The following is a 12,806-nucleotide window of genomic DNA, read 5'->3' on the forward strand; positions in this document are numbered from 1 at the left end:
CCATACCTCTAAATGTTCTGTTGTTACAGTGACTAACTGCTACTCGTACTCTCTCTAGCGAGAATATGGAATAAATCCAATGATTGCCAAGCAGTTGAAAATGTTATCAGGCATTGATACTGTAAGTAGGCTGTTTATGTTTTCTTTATGTAAGTAGGCTGTTTATATTTTCTTATTGGCAACGTTACGTAGCGCTCTGTATGAAAATCACTGGCTGTGCTGTGTGCAGCCTGTGGCTAGTTTGCATTGTTGTCTGCCATTGTAGTGTTGGGCAGCGGCAGCTGGATGTGAACAGCGCGTAGCGTTGCGCAGTTGGAGGTGAGCCGCCAGCAGTGGTGGATGTGGGGAGAGAGATGGCGGAGTTTTGAAATTTGTTATACTGGATATTATGAACTGCTATGTATATTATGGTTTTTCAACACTACTGAGGTAAATACATTGTTTGTTCTCTATCAAAATCTTTCATTTGCTAACTATGCCTATCAGTAGTTAGTGCCTTCTGTAGTTTGAATCTTTTATTTAGCTGGCAATAGTGGCGCTCGCTGTATTGCAGTAGTTCGAGTAATGAAGATTTTTGTGAGGTAAGTTATTTGTGAAAGGTATAGTTTAATGTTAGTCAGGGCCATTCTTTTGTAGGGATTTTTGAAAGTCAGATTGCGTTGCGCTAAATAATATTGTGTGTCAGGTTAAGCACTGTCGTGTATAAATAGTTCTAAGGGGACGTATCATATGTCGACCCTTAGCCGAGGATACCTCACTGGAATCTTGTGATTTTTTTCTTGTAGTTTGTGTATTTAGTGTAGCTTTTGTTTATTGCTAGCGCGTATTTATAGAGAGAATTTCCTTGGTAGTTGTGGTTTTTCATTGTTGTACAGTAAAACAGTTGTGGCATGCATGTAGATTTGCACCAAGTACACTCCTGGAAATTGAAATAAGAACACCGTGAATTCATTGTCCCAGGAAGGGGAAACTTTATTGACACATTCCTGGGGTCAGATACATCACATGATCACACTGACAGAACCACAGGCACATAGACACAGGCAACAGAGCATGCACAATGTCGGCACTAGTACAGTGTATATCCACCTTCCGCAGCAATGCAGGCTGCTATTCTCCCATGGAGACGATCGTAGAGATGCTGGATGTAGTCCTGTGGAACGGCTTGCCATGCCATTTCCACCTGGCACCTCAGTTGGACCAGCGTTCGTGCTGGACGTGCAGACCGCGTGAGACGACGCTTCATCCAGTCCCAAACATGCTCAATGGGGGACAGATCCGGAGATCTTGCTGGCCAGGGTAGTTGACTTACACCTTCTAGAGCACGTTGGGTGGCACGGGATACATGCGGACGTGCATTGTCCTGCTGGAACAGCAAGTTCCCTTGCCGGTCTAGGAATGGTAGAACGATGGGTTCGATGACGGTTTGGATGTACCGTGCACTATTCAGTGTCCCCTCGACGATCACCAGTGGTGTACGGCCAGTGTAGGAGATCGCTCCCCACACCATGATGCCGGGTGTTGGCCCTGTGTGCCTCGGTCATATGCAGTCCTGATTGTGGCGCTCACCTGCACGGTGCCAAACACGCATACGACCATCATTGACACCAAGGCAGAAGCGACTCTCATCGCTGAAGACGACACGTCTCCATTCGTCCCTCCATTCACGCCTGTCGCGACACCACTGGAGGCGGGCTGCACGATGTTGGGGCGTGAGTGGAAGACGGCCTAACGGTGTGCGGGACCGTAGCCCAGCTTCATGGAGACGGTTGCGAATGGTCCTCGCCGATACCCCAGGAGCAACAGTGTCCCTAATTTGCTGGGAAGTGGCGGTGCGGTCCCCTACGGCACTGCGTAGGATCCTACGGTCTTGGCGTGCATCCGTGCGTCGCTGCGGTCCGGTCCCAGGTCGACGGGCACGTGCACCTTCCGCCGACCACTGGCGACAACATCGATGTACTGTGGAGACCTCACGCCCCACATGTTGAGCAATTCGGCGGTACGTCCACCCGGCCTCCCGTATGCCCACTATACGCCCTCGCTCAAAGTCCGTCAACTGCACATACGGTTCACGTCCACGCTGTCGCGGCATGCTACCAGTGTTAAAGGCTGCGATGGAGCTCCGTATGCCACGGCAAACTGGCTGACACTGACGGCGGCGGTGCACAAATGCTGCGCAGCTAGCGCCATTCGACGGCCAACACCGCGGTTCCTGGTGTGTCCGCTGTGCCGTGCGTGTGATCATTGCTTGTACAGCCCTCTCGCAGTGTCCGGAGCAAGTATGGTGGGTCTGACACACCGGTGTCAATGTGTTCTTTTTTCCATTTCCAGGAGTGTATTTCGCAGCTGCAATTAACTAGATATTATTTTCAGTCCTATGTTAATGTGTTCTCTTATTTTTGCTCTTCAAATTGTGCTTTTCTGTGTTATCGTGTGAAATATTGTGACAATAATGGCGTGTGAAAAACGTAACACTAGGCTTCAAAGTAAACTGAGAAATAATAGTGACGACGAGCGTAGCTTATCAGCACCATTGGGTAGTGAATTAACAGACATTCCAAGTAGTAATTTGGTAATTGTGCATAGGGAAATGGAGCGGGCGGCAAATAATGCTGTAGACAGTGAAACAGGTTGCGAACAGGTAAGCATTATCGATCGATCGGTCGGCAACAGCTCGCCTCAGGAATCCGAAATGACAGGACACAATTTTACAAATACTGTAGATTCAGGTTTTGCGTCCTCACCGTTTTCTCAAATAAGTCAAGACACATTTTCAGCTTGTCAAAATGTAAATGTTGCCGGTGCAAATGCACTGCCGAAAAGCGTAGAGGAACAGATTCCAGACACTAATACATTGTTATTACAACTAATGCAACAAATGGAACAAAATCAGAGACAAACACAGCAAAAGCTTCAAAAGTTAGACACAATGGAACAACACCAGAGACAAACACAGCAACAGTTAGACGCAATGGAACAAAATCTTCAAAAGTTAGACACCACGCGTGAACAAACACGTGAAGATTTAACTACTGAGTTACATAACATTGAATCGAAATGTCAAAAAGTCTGTAATGACGTAAAAACACAAATTTGTGAGCATTTCCAACCTATTTTTTCGCGTCATGAAAATGCATTACAGAATCACGAAGCAGCCATAAAAGAACTGCAAACTATTGTTCATGAAAATCATGAGACCTTGCAAACTAAAATGGACTCAGTTGCATCTACCGATTCGGTTACGCAACTTGCAAAAACTCAGGAAAACTTAAAGGACACAGTAGATACTCAGAAAATTGGTTCAGAAAGACACATGGAGGAAATTAGTTCATTATCAGAGAAAGTAAGCGAACTTTCGGATCAGGTCACTAACTTATCTACGAAGGTAGATGATAATCTGAATGACACAAAACCGGTAGTCTTTAATGACACAGAAGAGTGTGAACAAATTAGGAAACTGAAACGAAATCTTAATCAAATTAATACGCAACACCAAAGAGAAATCCGGGAAGTACAAGATCAGCTGACACAGGTAATACAAGAATTACGTATTTCAGAGGACACTTGCACTCCAATACGGGAAGAGGGACATAGAAATACGGAACACAGGGCATTTCGGAAGTTATGAAAGAAATTGGCAATGTGCACCGAATTTTGAGATGGAACCGCCGACACGACGTAACAATGACCGACATGCTACTCGCCGACACGATGATTTTGACTATAAGCTGTTCATTACTACACGTAAATTCAAAACGTTTAAGAATTCTGCCAACGACATTCATCCACAAGCGTGGCTCCATCAATTCTCTCATTGTTTTCCTCCCAACTGGTCATTGGAGCACAGGTTAGAATTTATGTGTGGCTACTTAGAGAATGAACCAGCTGTAAGAATGCGATCGGTCATTCACGATTGCCACAGTGAAGGAGAATTTTACCATGCCTTCCTCTCAGCATATTGGTCTCAAGCCACACAAGACCGAGTAAAACATGGCATCATAATGATGAAACATTTCGAACAATCTGAATTTTCCAGTCTTGAGAAATATTTTGAAGACATGTTGCACAAGAATCAGTACCTGTCAAACCCATACAGCCCCTCAGAACTCATCCGCATTTGCTTAATCAAACTGCCTGAACATTTACGACATATTATTTTGTCAGGGCGTTGCAAAGACGACATTGAATCTTTTCAGGGACTCTTACAAGAATTAGAAATTAACACAGACAGTCGCGGGATGCGAAAACAGCAAAACAATCATTACAGGTCACATCCGTCGCAATTCCGCGATGAAAGAAATAATAACTGGACACGAAAAGGCTATTCTTACAACACAAATCGTGACCAAAACAGACACCACCCGTATGACAACCGTTAGCAGAGTAATAATAGTTACAGAGAAAGATCGCATTTCTGTAGTAATGAATATGACAGAGACAATCATAGAAACAGACAATTTGGCAACCATAACAATTATTATCAAGGGAGACAGAATAACTTTAGACGCAACGGTCCAGCGAGCAGTTACGACTCAGGGAGAAATTCTCCACCACTTAAGCGACAAGAAAGAAACTACAGGAACTACCGACATGACGACAGACAATGTGATCGTAACGACAGACGTGAATTTCATCAGAACTGGCGGGATTTAGACGCGCGCCAACAAAGAAACAGACAATGACTCGCACCGCAGGCAGCCACTTGCGCCCGCTGGCTCAGGGAAAAATAACATAGACGCTAACCTTGAGAAAAATTCCTGTATTCTTTACCAGCGTATACCACATGATAATTGCGTCGAAGTTGAAACACTGCATACTAGGAGCAGTAAAGGTTTCCACCACATTTCACATGTAAAACCATTTATTGAAAAATAATCTGTTTTTTTAACTTTGTCTTTGCCATAAAACGTTTCACTTCACGTTACTAGTATGCTTTAGAAACTGTTACCATGCAACAATGTTTGAAGTTAAATATCCAGTCAAGAACCAAGAGAACTTATTTAAACAGAAATTACGAATGCATTGTTATTGCGAACAGACGACACAGTGTTATTGTGTGTGTACATTCCTGCTTGTTAGTTGCACGATTACGTAACGACTATAAGGCTCACATACTTAGAACATATACTGGTACTGCTAATGAGATTCTAATGCAACATTTTGGTTTACTTGAAAATACATTCCGGATTTAAAGTACTTTCTGAGAGGTACCAGATGACACAGTGGTTAGTTTATGTGACAGCTACACGATTATATCACGACGTTACTAATGTGTGACACAATTTACATTGTTGCTTTTGCGGAGTATCTGTTTTATATCTGCACGGTTTTTCTGAATTCTTCTGGAAAGCAAAACATGTTTTAGTAGTAACTTTTGTGGTATAGCTACAAGGAGACAGCCTTTTCGGTAGCACAACAATACGTTACAGCACAGTACGTTCTTCATCACAACAATAAGCGTAATAACTAAGATATCTATACGCAAAGCATTTCACTTTTGTTTATCGTGAGGTAAGTACATTGACTTCCGCAGAACTTAGCTTTCGGAGGACAATAACTACGACACTTCCACAGAGATGATCTTACAGCAAGACGCATATTTAGCGCTACAGGACACGTATTTGAGTGATTAATTTTGTACTTAAAATAGTTATCTTTAAAGATTTTTGAATTAAAAAGAAAGTTTTCCGTGATACATTTCATTCCATTGCTGTAATCTGTAACACCTGAGGGTATAATTACAATAAACCTCAGGGGGGTACAAGCCTACTTTGTGTACCATGTGTTTGGCAAGCACAAGGAGCCATAGCTAATATGGTATTTGCTTATACAATTTAACACATCGGTACCATATTTCTCTAACACATAAATTACACAGCTATCTGATCATTTAACAGAGAAACAAACATCTTTTTACTACGTCAGTGACACATGTTTACGCAATTACAGAGTTGGATTACTTCACACTTACGAAATTGTATTTTGTCTGTACTTTGTGCACTGTTCATATTTTTTTGGAACCATTGTGATACTATGAGAGCTTTGAATGATGTATTTGGTATGGGATCATGATTTTTAAAGAACGTTTGAGGTAGATGACACTTTTGACATGGACAGAGAATTTTCTTTAGGTTTTGAAATTATTGCAGAAAGCTACGTAACGTTGCCAATAAGAAAATATAAACAGCCTACTTACATAAAGAAAACATAAACAGCCTACTTACAATACTAACCTTTTGCATTCTGGTGCTTCCGTTTTTCCTAGGAATAACTGAATTTCACACGATTTCTTGCCAGTTTGCACGTCATTTTAAATTGCAATGTGCGGACACCAAACAACAGGTGACAAGTGGTTATATGACTTTAATAGCACTCCGTGGGTTTTCAACAATAACAACTGGTACACGTTTCGACGCCCATCTAGACAACGAATTTATCGCTATATCAGTTCAGGTTCAAGCATATCACACTCAGTTAGTGGAGAAAAAGCGTTCGATAGTAAACGTCTTTTCGTGTGTAGTAACACGATGATATATACAGGATTCGAATGCCAGTCAGCGCAGGTTTTTACGTCATGTTACTTGCAGTTCAGACATGTACACAACTCGCTGCTGCTGAAATAAGACGATATTTAACGTCTATTCGTGAATAGAAGCCCTGACTAAAGGTCCTGGGTTCGAATCCAATAAGTCAATACGTTTTAGACTTTTCATTTCACATTCAGTAATCTCCTTCTTGGTGAAAAATTGTGATTTGTATAAGTTTATTGGGCTCGGTCAACAATCCTACTGGGAGTTGGTTTGGAATCCCCGTCCAGCACAAAAGCTTTATTCGGTGCCATTTCAAGTTTAAGCCGGAGTACACGTTGTTACTTGTAACTGAAATCATATTTAATATCTTCTATGGTTAGCTAACAAGAATAGTACAGTAGTTGTTGGATTGGATCCCAGGTCCAGTCCAATACAGAAATGTCCACATTTTACTTGCAAGTTGAAATTTGAAATGCCACTTACATTAAAAAAAATTAGTTGACAAGTGTAACGGGTGTACCATCTCTCATTACCGTTCTTATGGTACTTGCATTATCGTTATATTAATTTGTAGCAATGAACACTCCGCCATCTCCGGTGTTCAACTGATCTTTGCGATAGAAATTGTCTGACGAAAAAGTGAATGACCCAGAAGACACTGTCTCATGTCAGTGTTACTTAGTGCATGGAGACACGTTCGGACCCTATGTAAATGACTGGAGTTATAATTCTCTGTGACAGATCGAATGACCACCAGAGTGCCTTAGCGTTGTTCGTGATTATCGTTGCTATATGGTCTTGTATGATGTATAATGGTTCATGAACAGGGTGAGATGTTGAGTGATCATTCTGAACGACATGGAAATGATATGTATTCGTTTGAGGCAGCTACGGTCGCAGGTTCGAATCCTGCCTCGGGCATGGATGTTTGTGATGTTCTTAGGTTAGTTAGGTTTAACTAGTTCCAAGTTCTAGGGGACTAATGACCTCAGCAGTTGAGTCCCATAGTGCTCAGAGCCATTTTTTTGAGGCAGCGTTATCAGGACCTGATAAAGTCGAAAAGAGAATCATTGTAAATCTCCATTTGGTACTATTAGTTCGATAATCGTATCTGTGAGGCATTCGGGTGTGACAGTGACCCAATATTGGACTGTTTGGAAAATAGATGGGAAGCATATTTCTTGTCAGAATTCTAGTCGACAGATCTGAGTACAACAACGAACGATCGCCGAGTTATACACCAAGCACAGCTTATTGTCTTCCTTATTGCGCCTACAATCCAAGAACAAGTAATGTAAACTGTGTTACGTCTTGAACCATTGGACGGAGGGTAGCAGCTGCCAGAGCAGGGAATTACCGAACCATGCACAAACTGCCATTAAGAGCACAGCACTAACACTGGTGCAGTGTCTGGAAAGCGTGTACTGCTGATGAACGTCATCGTACTGTGTTCAGCGATGTATCGCGTTTCTGCACTACTTCGGATGCAATCATCGGTGGTTATCGAAGGGCCCTGGAAAGAGATCACATTCTCTCAGTGTATTGGAGAGGCAGACGGTGTTGTTCCCGGTGTCATGGTAAAGGTGCTGTTGGGTATGACTTCAGGTCGTGGCTGGTAGTGGCACAACGGTACTTCACAGACATACTGCGTCCTCATGCAACAGTGTCGTGATGTCATTTTTCTATAGGACAATGCGCGTCCACATATAGCACTTGACTCTTTGAAGTGTCGGCGCTATGGTCAGTTTCTGTAGCCAGCAATAACTCCTGATGCGTCCACGATAGAACATGTGTGGGACTAACTTTGTCTCAGATCCAATGTCCATTTAATAAAGGACCTGTTACAACTACTGAGCGTCAGGCGCATCAGGAAAGTATATGACGGCTTGAAGACACCTTCCAAACCGAGTAAATGTATACATCCAGGCCAAAGGGGGTGGAACGTTATACTGATAAGTGGACTCTGACTGCCAGATTCTTTGGAAATTTGACTCATTTTTGTAAGCGTCACACACTCTCTCAAACGGTGAAATTTCATTTCTTTTCTCTACCTCTTCTAGGTGCATCAGTTTTCTTGTTACGCAGTGTACATCTCAATAGCGATTTAGAATTTCATCGCTGCTAACAAGTAGTTTCAGTCAACGTCCTGTGCGTAGCAGTAAGATTACAGTTTATAAGCCACTCTATTCCTGGGAGCTTTCGACGAGCGTTCTTGGAATAACCTAATACAGTATTTACAATCTCTTCGTCCTACCTGATATTTTACAATCTATATGCCATGATGAATGTTTTCTCTATGATTAACGGAACTGAAAAAGAACGTACCCTAAAAACTGGAAAGTGTACGCCACACGCACTCTGTTACCCTTGCGGCCGCTTCATGCATTTCTGCTTGCCTGGCCAATGAAGACAAGTCCTACAGGACTAGCGTGCTGTTATTCTTTTATTGGATACTGAAGGAAAAATACCGGTGGACATCCATCGCATATGAAGCTGGATGTCTGCAGAAAACCACCGTTATGGAATGGTGCAGCAAGTTCTGTGCTGGTCAAGATTCTACACAAGACGGCGGTCGATCTGGGTGACCAACCCCATCCATAACGGACCAGCTCAAGATGGAGACACCCGAGCACCTGCCCTGTAGTCTTGAACTCTCCTTATGCCATTATCGCACGTTCGGCCCCTTAAAAAGTGCCAGAGGGGTCGACGATTCGCCCCTGACGAAGTTGTGCAGCAGTCAGTTACGGACTTCTTCACGCTGCAGGAAATTACCAAATTGTATCATCAACCTGGTACGTTGGTAGGACGATTGCCTCAACACTCAAGGCGATTTTGCCTGATTGGCCTGCCGATTTTGGACTGTGCGGTATCCGATGCATTTGCCTCTCTCTCATATTTCGTGCTCGTTCATTATGCGGCCACTGTGTGGAGGAGCGGGAGACAGCTGATGCGCGGTCCTGTCTGTCAGCTCTAAATTCAGAAGGATATAAATGCGCACCATAAGAATTATGGCCCAAATTTCCCCGCGGGATCGATTTCTGGGGCTCATATGTTGCAAGTGTATTTTCTACTTCTTATTTTTTCTCATTAAAATATGAGGTGAAGTATCTGATGTTTCCTTGTAAGGTGTATGCGTACCAGCCTAGTCGAGGGTCTCTATAGACCCTGCAGAATCAGAGACCAGACATTTAGGGAAGTGTGCAGAGCTACGGTGCTGACGTAAAAACATTGCTGGAAATTTCTGCAATTTATTTGTTGTGTTTGATGATATCATTATCTAGGTTTTAAGATATAGCCTCTTTCTTCTGACACGATTGCCCTCCTTCTTTCGAATTCGCTCATATTTTTTTGCTGGAGGATCTCCACTATTCTTTAGAATTACCTCGTTTTCATGTTGTGGTAAATGTGCATAGCATTTTAGAGCTTAGTTTGTAATGTTATTTAATATTGTTAGTATCTGTGTCCTTCTCGAACACTTTTGGGTGATATTGTATTTGTAACCCGCGGTTTAGAAGCATTTAATTTTCTTACAGAAGTTCACTTTCTAGGACGTTTCAGATTTGCCTGTAACTATATTACCAAGTACTTTATATTTTATTTTATTAACAACAAGTGTGTTGTGTAGATCTTTGCAGAATTTAGGATTCATCTACTCCCTTATCCTTTATTACTTTCATAGGTTTCATATGCCAACTTTTCAACTCGCGTCATGCATCCTGTTAGTGAATGTCCGTAGCTGAGCGTCATCATAAAAAAAAATTAAATATACAAATGGGACTTCCTGGCCAACAATGCCACGCGATGATTCCTTTTTTGCTACCAAATTCTCCAGGCAAGTCCTGGCCCATACCTCTTCGATCAGTACTACCTGACGGTAGGACTTCCCGATTTTCTCTGAAACAATGAATTTTAATGCCCCTTGGCTACAACTATGTTTAACAGAGACTCTTCGTTATCTAACTGGTAACAAGAGTTCCCCAAGACTGTTTTGTCTCCATCCCAGTTTACATTGGCTGCTACTGTTACGCCGAAAAACCCTTCTCCGGTACACATACTCTTGTAAATCGGTGACGTCGCTTCCAAGTCCTAGAACTGTTCTAAAATCTCAATGATCCCCTCCACTCCATTTCTACCAGTCTATCTTCTGGCGCAACCAGTACCTCCTCAGGTTAAGCCAAGGCCCGCTTAATACTTATCGGCTGAAACATTTACATTTTCCCTCGCATGGCCTCTGCCTCACCATTTACAACCATCCCATCCAAGTAACTGATACAGTAAAACACCGTGAACTAACCCAAAAACTAACATCGACACTTGGCTTACAATCGTAAAACATTGTGTAATCTGACAATTATTTAAAGTGTTTCACTTTTTATCTCCTTTTAAATCATCCTGGATGAAGAACAGCTGATACCGGTCAGAACCTACCATTTCTTCGAGTGGGGTGAGGGGGATGAAATGAAGAAAAGAAAATTCCACTCAAAATCGTGCAGAAGATTACGACTATTGAGTTTGGCCGTGAGTGAAGAAACACAGACACCACGTCTACATGGGGCGCTCCAGTGTTCGTGGCTTTTCCCCACCAACGCTGCAGATTTAAAGCGGGACACTACTACGCCGCAGTGGAGGAGTCCCAGCGCAATTCCCATTTCGATCTCGAAACCAAATAAGGTCTCCAAGCACACAGTGACTCGAACGCCGATATCACTGTTTGATTCTTTAGACAACCACATCCATAACAGATTATCTTATCACTCACTGAGTCCTAAATAGAAAACTGAACCTACACTGTTCCATACAGAACGGTACAACCGGAGAAAAGGCCTCATAAATGGCGAACAGTTCTTTACTGGCAGTTAACATTTGCTTTCGTTATGAATATACCACTTCCTACCTCACATCCATTTTACAGCACTCTTCCCACCGGTAATCCCTGTTACGTGGCTCAACCTACTTAATTCTTAAAGTCTCACTGTCAACAATCACGCTCCCTACTAACCATTATAGTTCCCAATGACTTCTGGATTAATTAATCCTTTGTCTTCACAACCAAAAAGTCCAGTGACACCTTAGCTGTAACTTCTAGCACATAGCAGTACGACAGAATGTCAGAGAAGGGGCACACCCAGTGCTGCACAAAACATTAAATCAGTGTAAATCATCCTGGTCACGATTTCTTTTATTAGCAGCCAGCGGCTTGAGATCCAATTTCTTTCCCAACAGTCTACTCATGTTCTACCAAACCAGTAACTGTAAATTATCTGACCTAGAAACAGCATGCAACTGTATATGTCATTCGGATCTAAAATTCAGTCTCGAGAATTTTATGAAACTGCAATAAATTATATGTGACACCATTTCACTGTAACCACTTTTATTATACCAACTATTACATTATCGGTTTTGACTCTTTTTTTCAAAAGCCCACGATATGTCAAACACGTCTTGCTGAAATCTGCATGTTCAGTAAACTGTTTCACCCAGAAGAATCACTTCCTATTTAACTGACACCAACGCTTGTATCTTACATCTAAGTGAAGTGGTGTGCCAAAGCACTATTCTTCTCAATCGTGTGAACTTTCAAAACCTAAATCATGCCCTTTTGCAAATCCTCAAGCACAGCAATGATGACACCTCTTTGCTCTATCTACCAGAAATCCCAAGGGTCCCTCTATATTCACGTGGCCTTCCGGCACAACCAGTCGACCTGAAACCACAGCGTCGGGTGCAGACCCCAGATTCTTTAGTAACGAGCTTCACTCAGCTAACATTACCATGAAATTCTGCTAAAGAGGTACCCATCCTTCTACATCAAAAACATCTGGTCTCCACATGTGGGCTCCTTTCCTCCTTACCAACATAGCCTTATGGCACTGTATTTATCTCACTGGGCTCGAATTTGGGATGGTGGGTGTTTAATTTCCTGTTCCTTCAATTCAGGTAGATATCAGTCACTTCCATAAATCGTGTACCAAAAGTTCTGGAACGGTTCCATTGAAAAGGACTTGGCTGCCCCTGTCTCTCTCATCTTTTTCCAAACCCGCCTATACTGTAAGTATCCAACGATTTCACCGTAGACGTGACGTTAAACTCTAATCTTTCTTCCCTTTCTCCTGCCTGTTCATCTCCTTTCCTTTTTATTCTAAGGTTCACAGTCTTCTTTGCTATCATTTTACCTTTCTCTTCTAGACACTTTTCCACTTCAAAGCCCACAACCTATTCCTTTCCACCATACCAACAACTTTCCGCACCTAATACACAGCCGGCCGAAGTGGC

This window comes from Schistocerca cancellata, chromosome 2, assembly GCF_023864275.1.
Source record: "Schistocerca cancellata isolate TAMUIC-IGC-003103 chromosome 2, iqSchCanc2.1, whole genome shotgun sequence".
NCBI classification, from domain to species: Eukaryota; Metazoa; Arthropoda; class Insecta; order Orthoptera; family Acrididae; genus Schistocerca; species Schistocerca cancellata.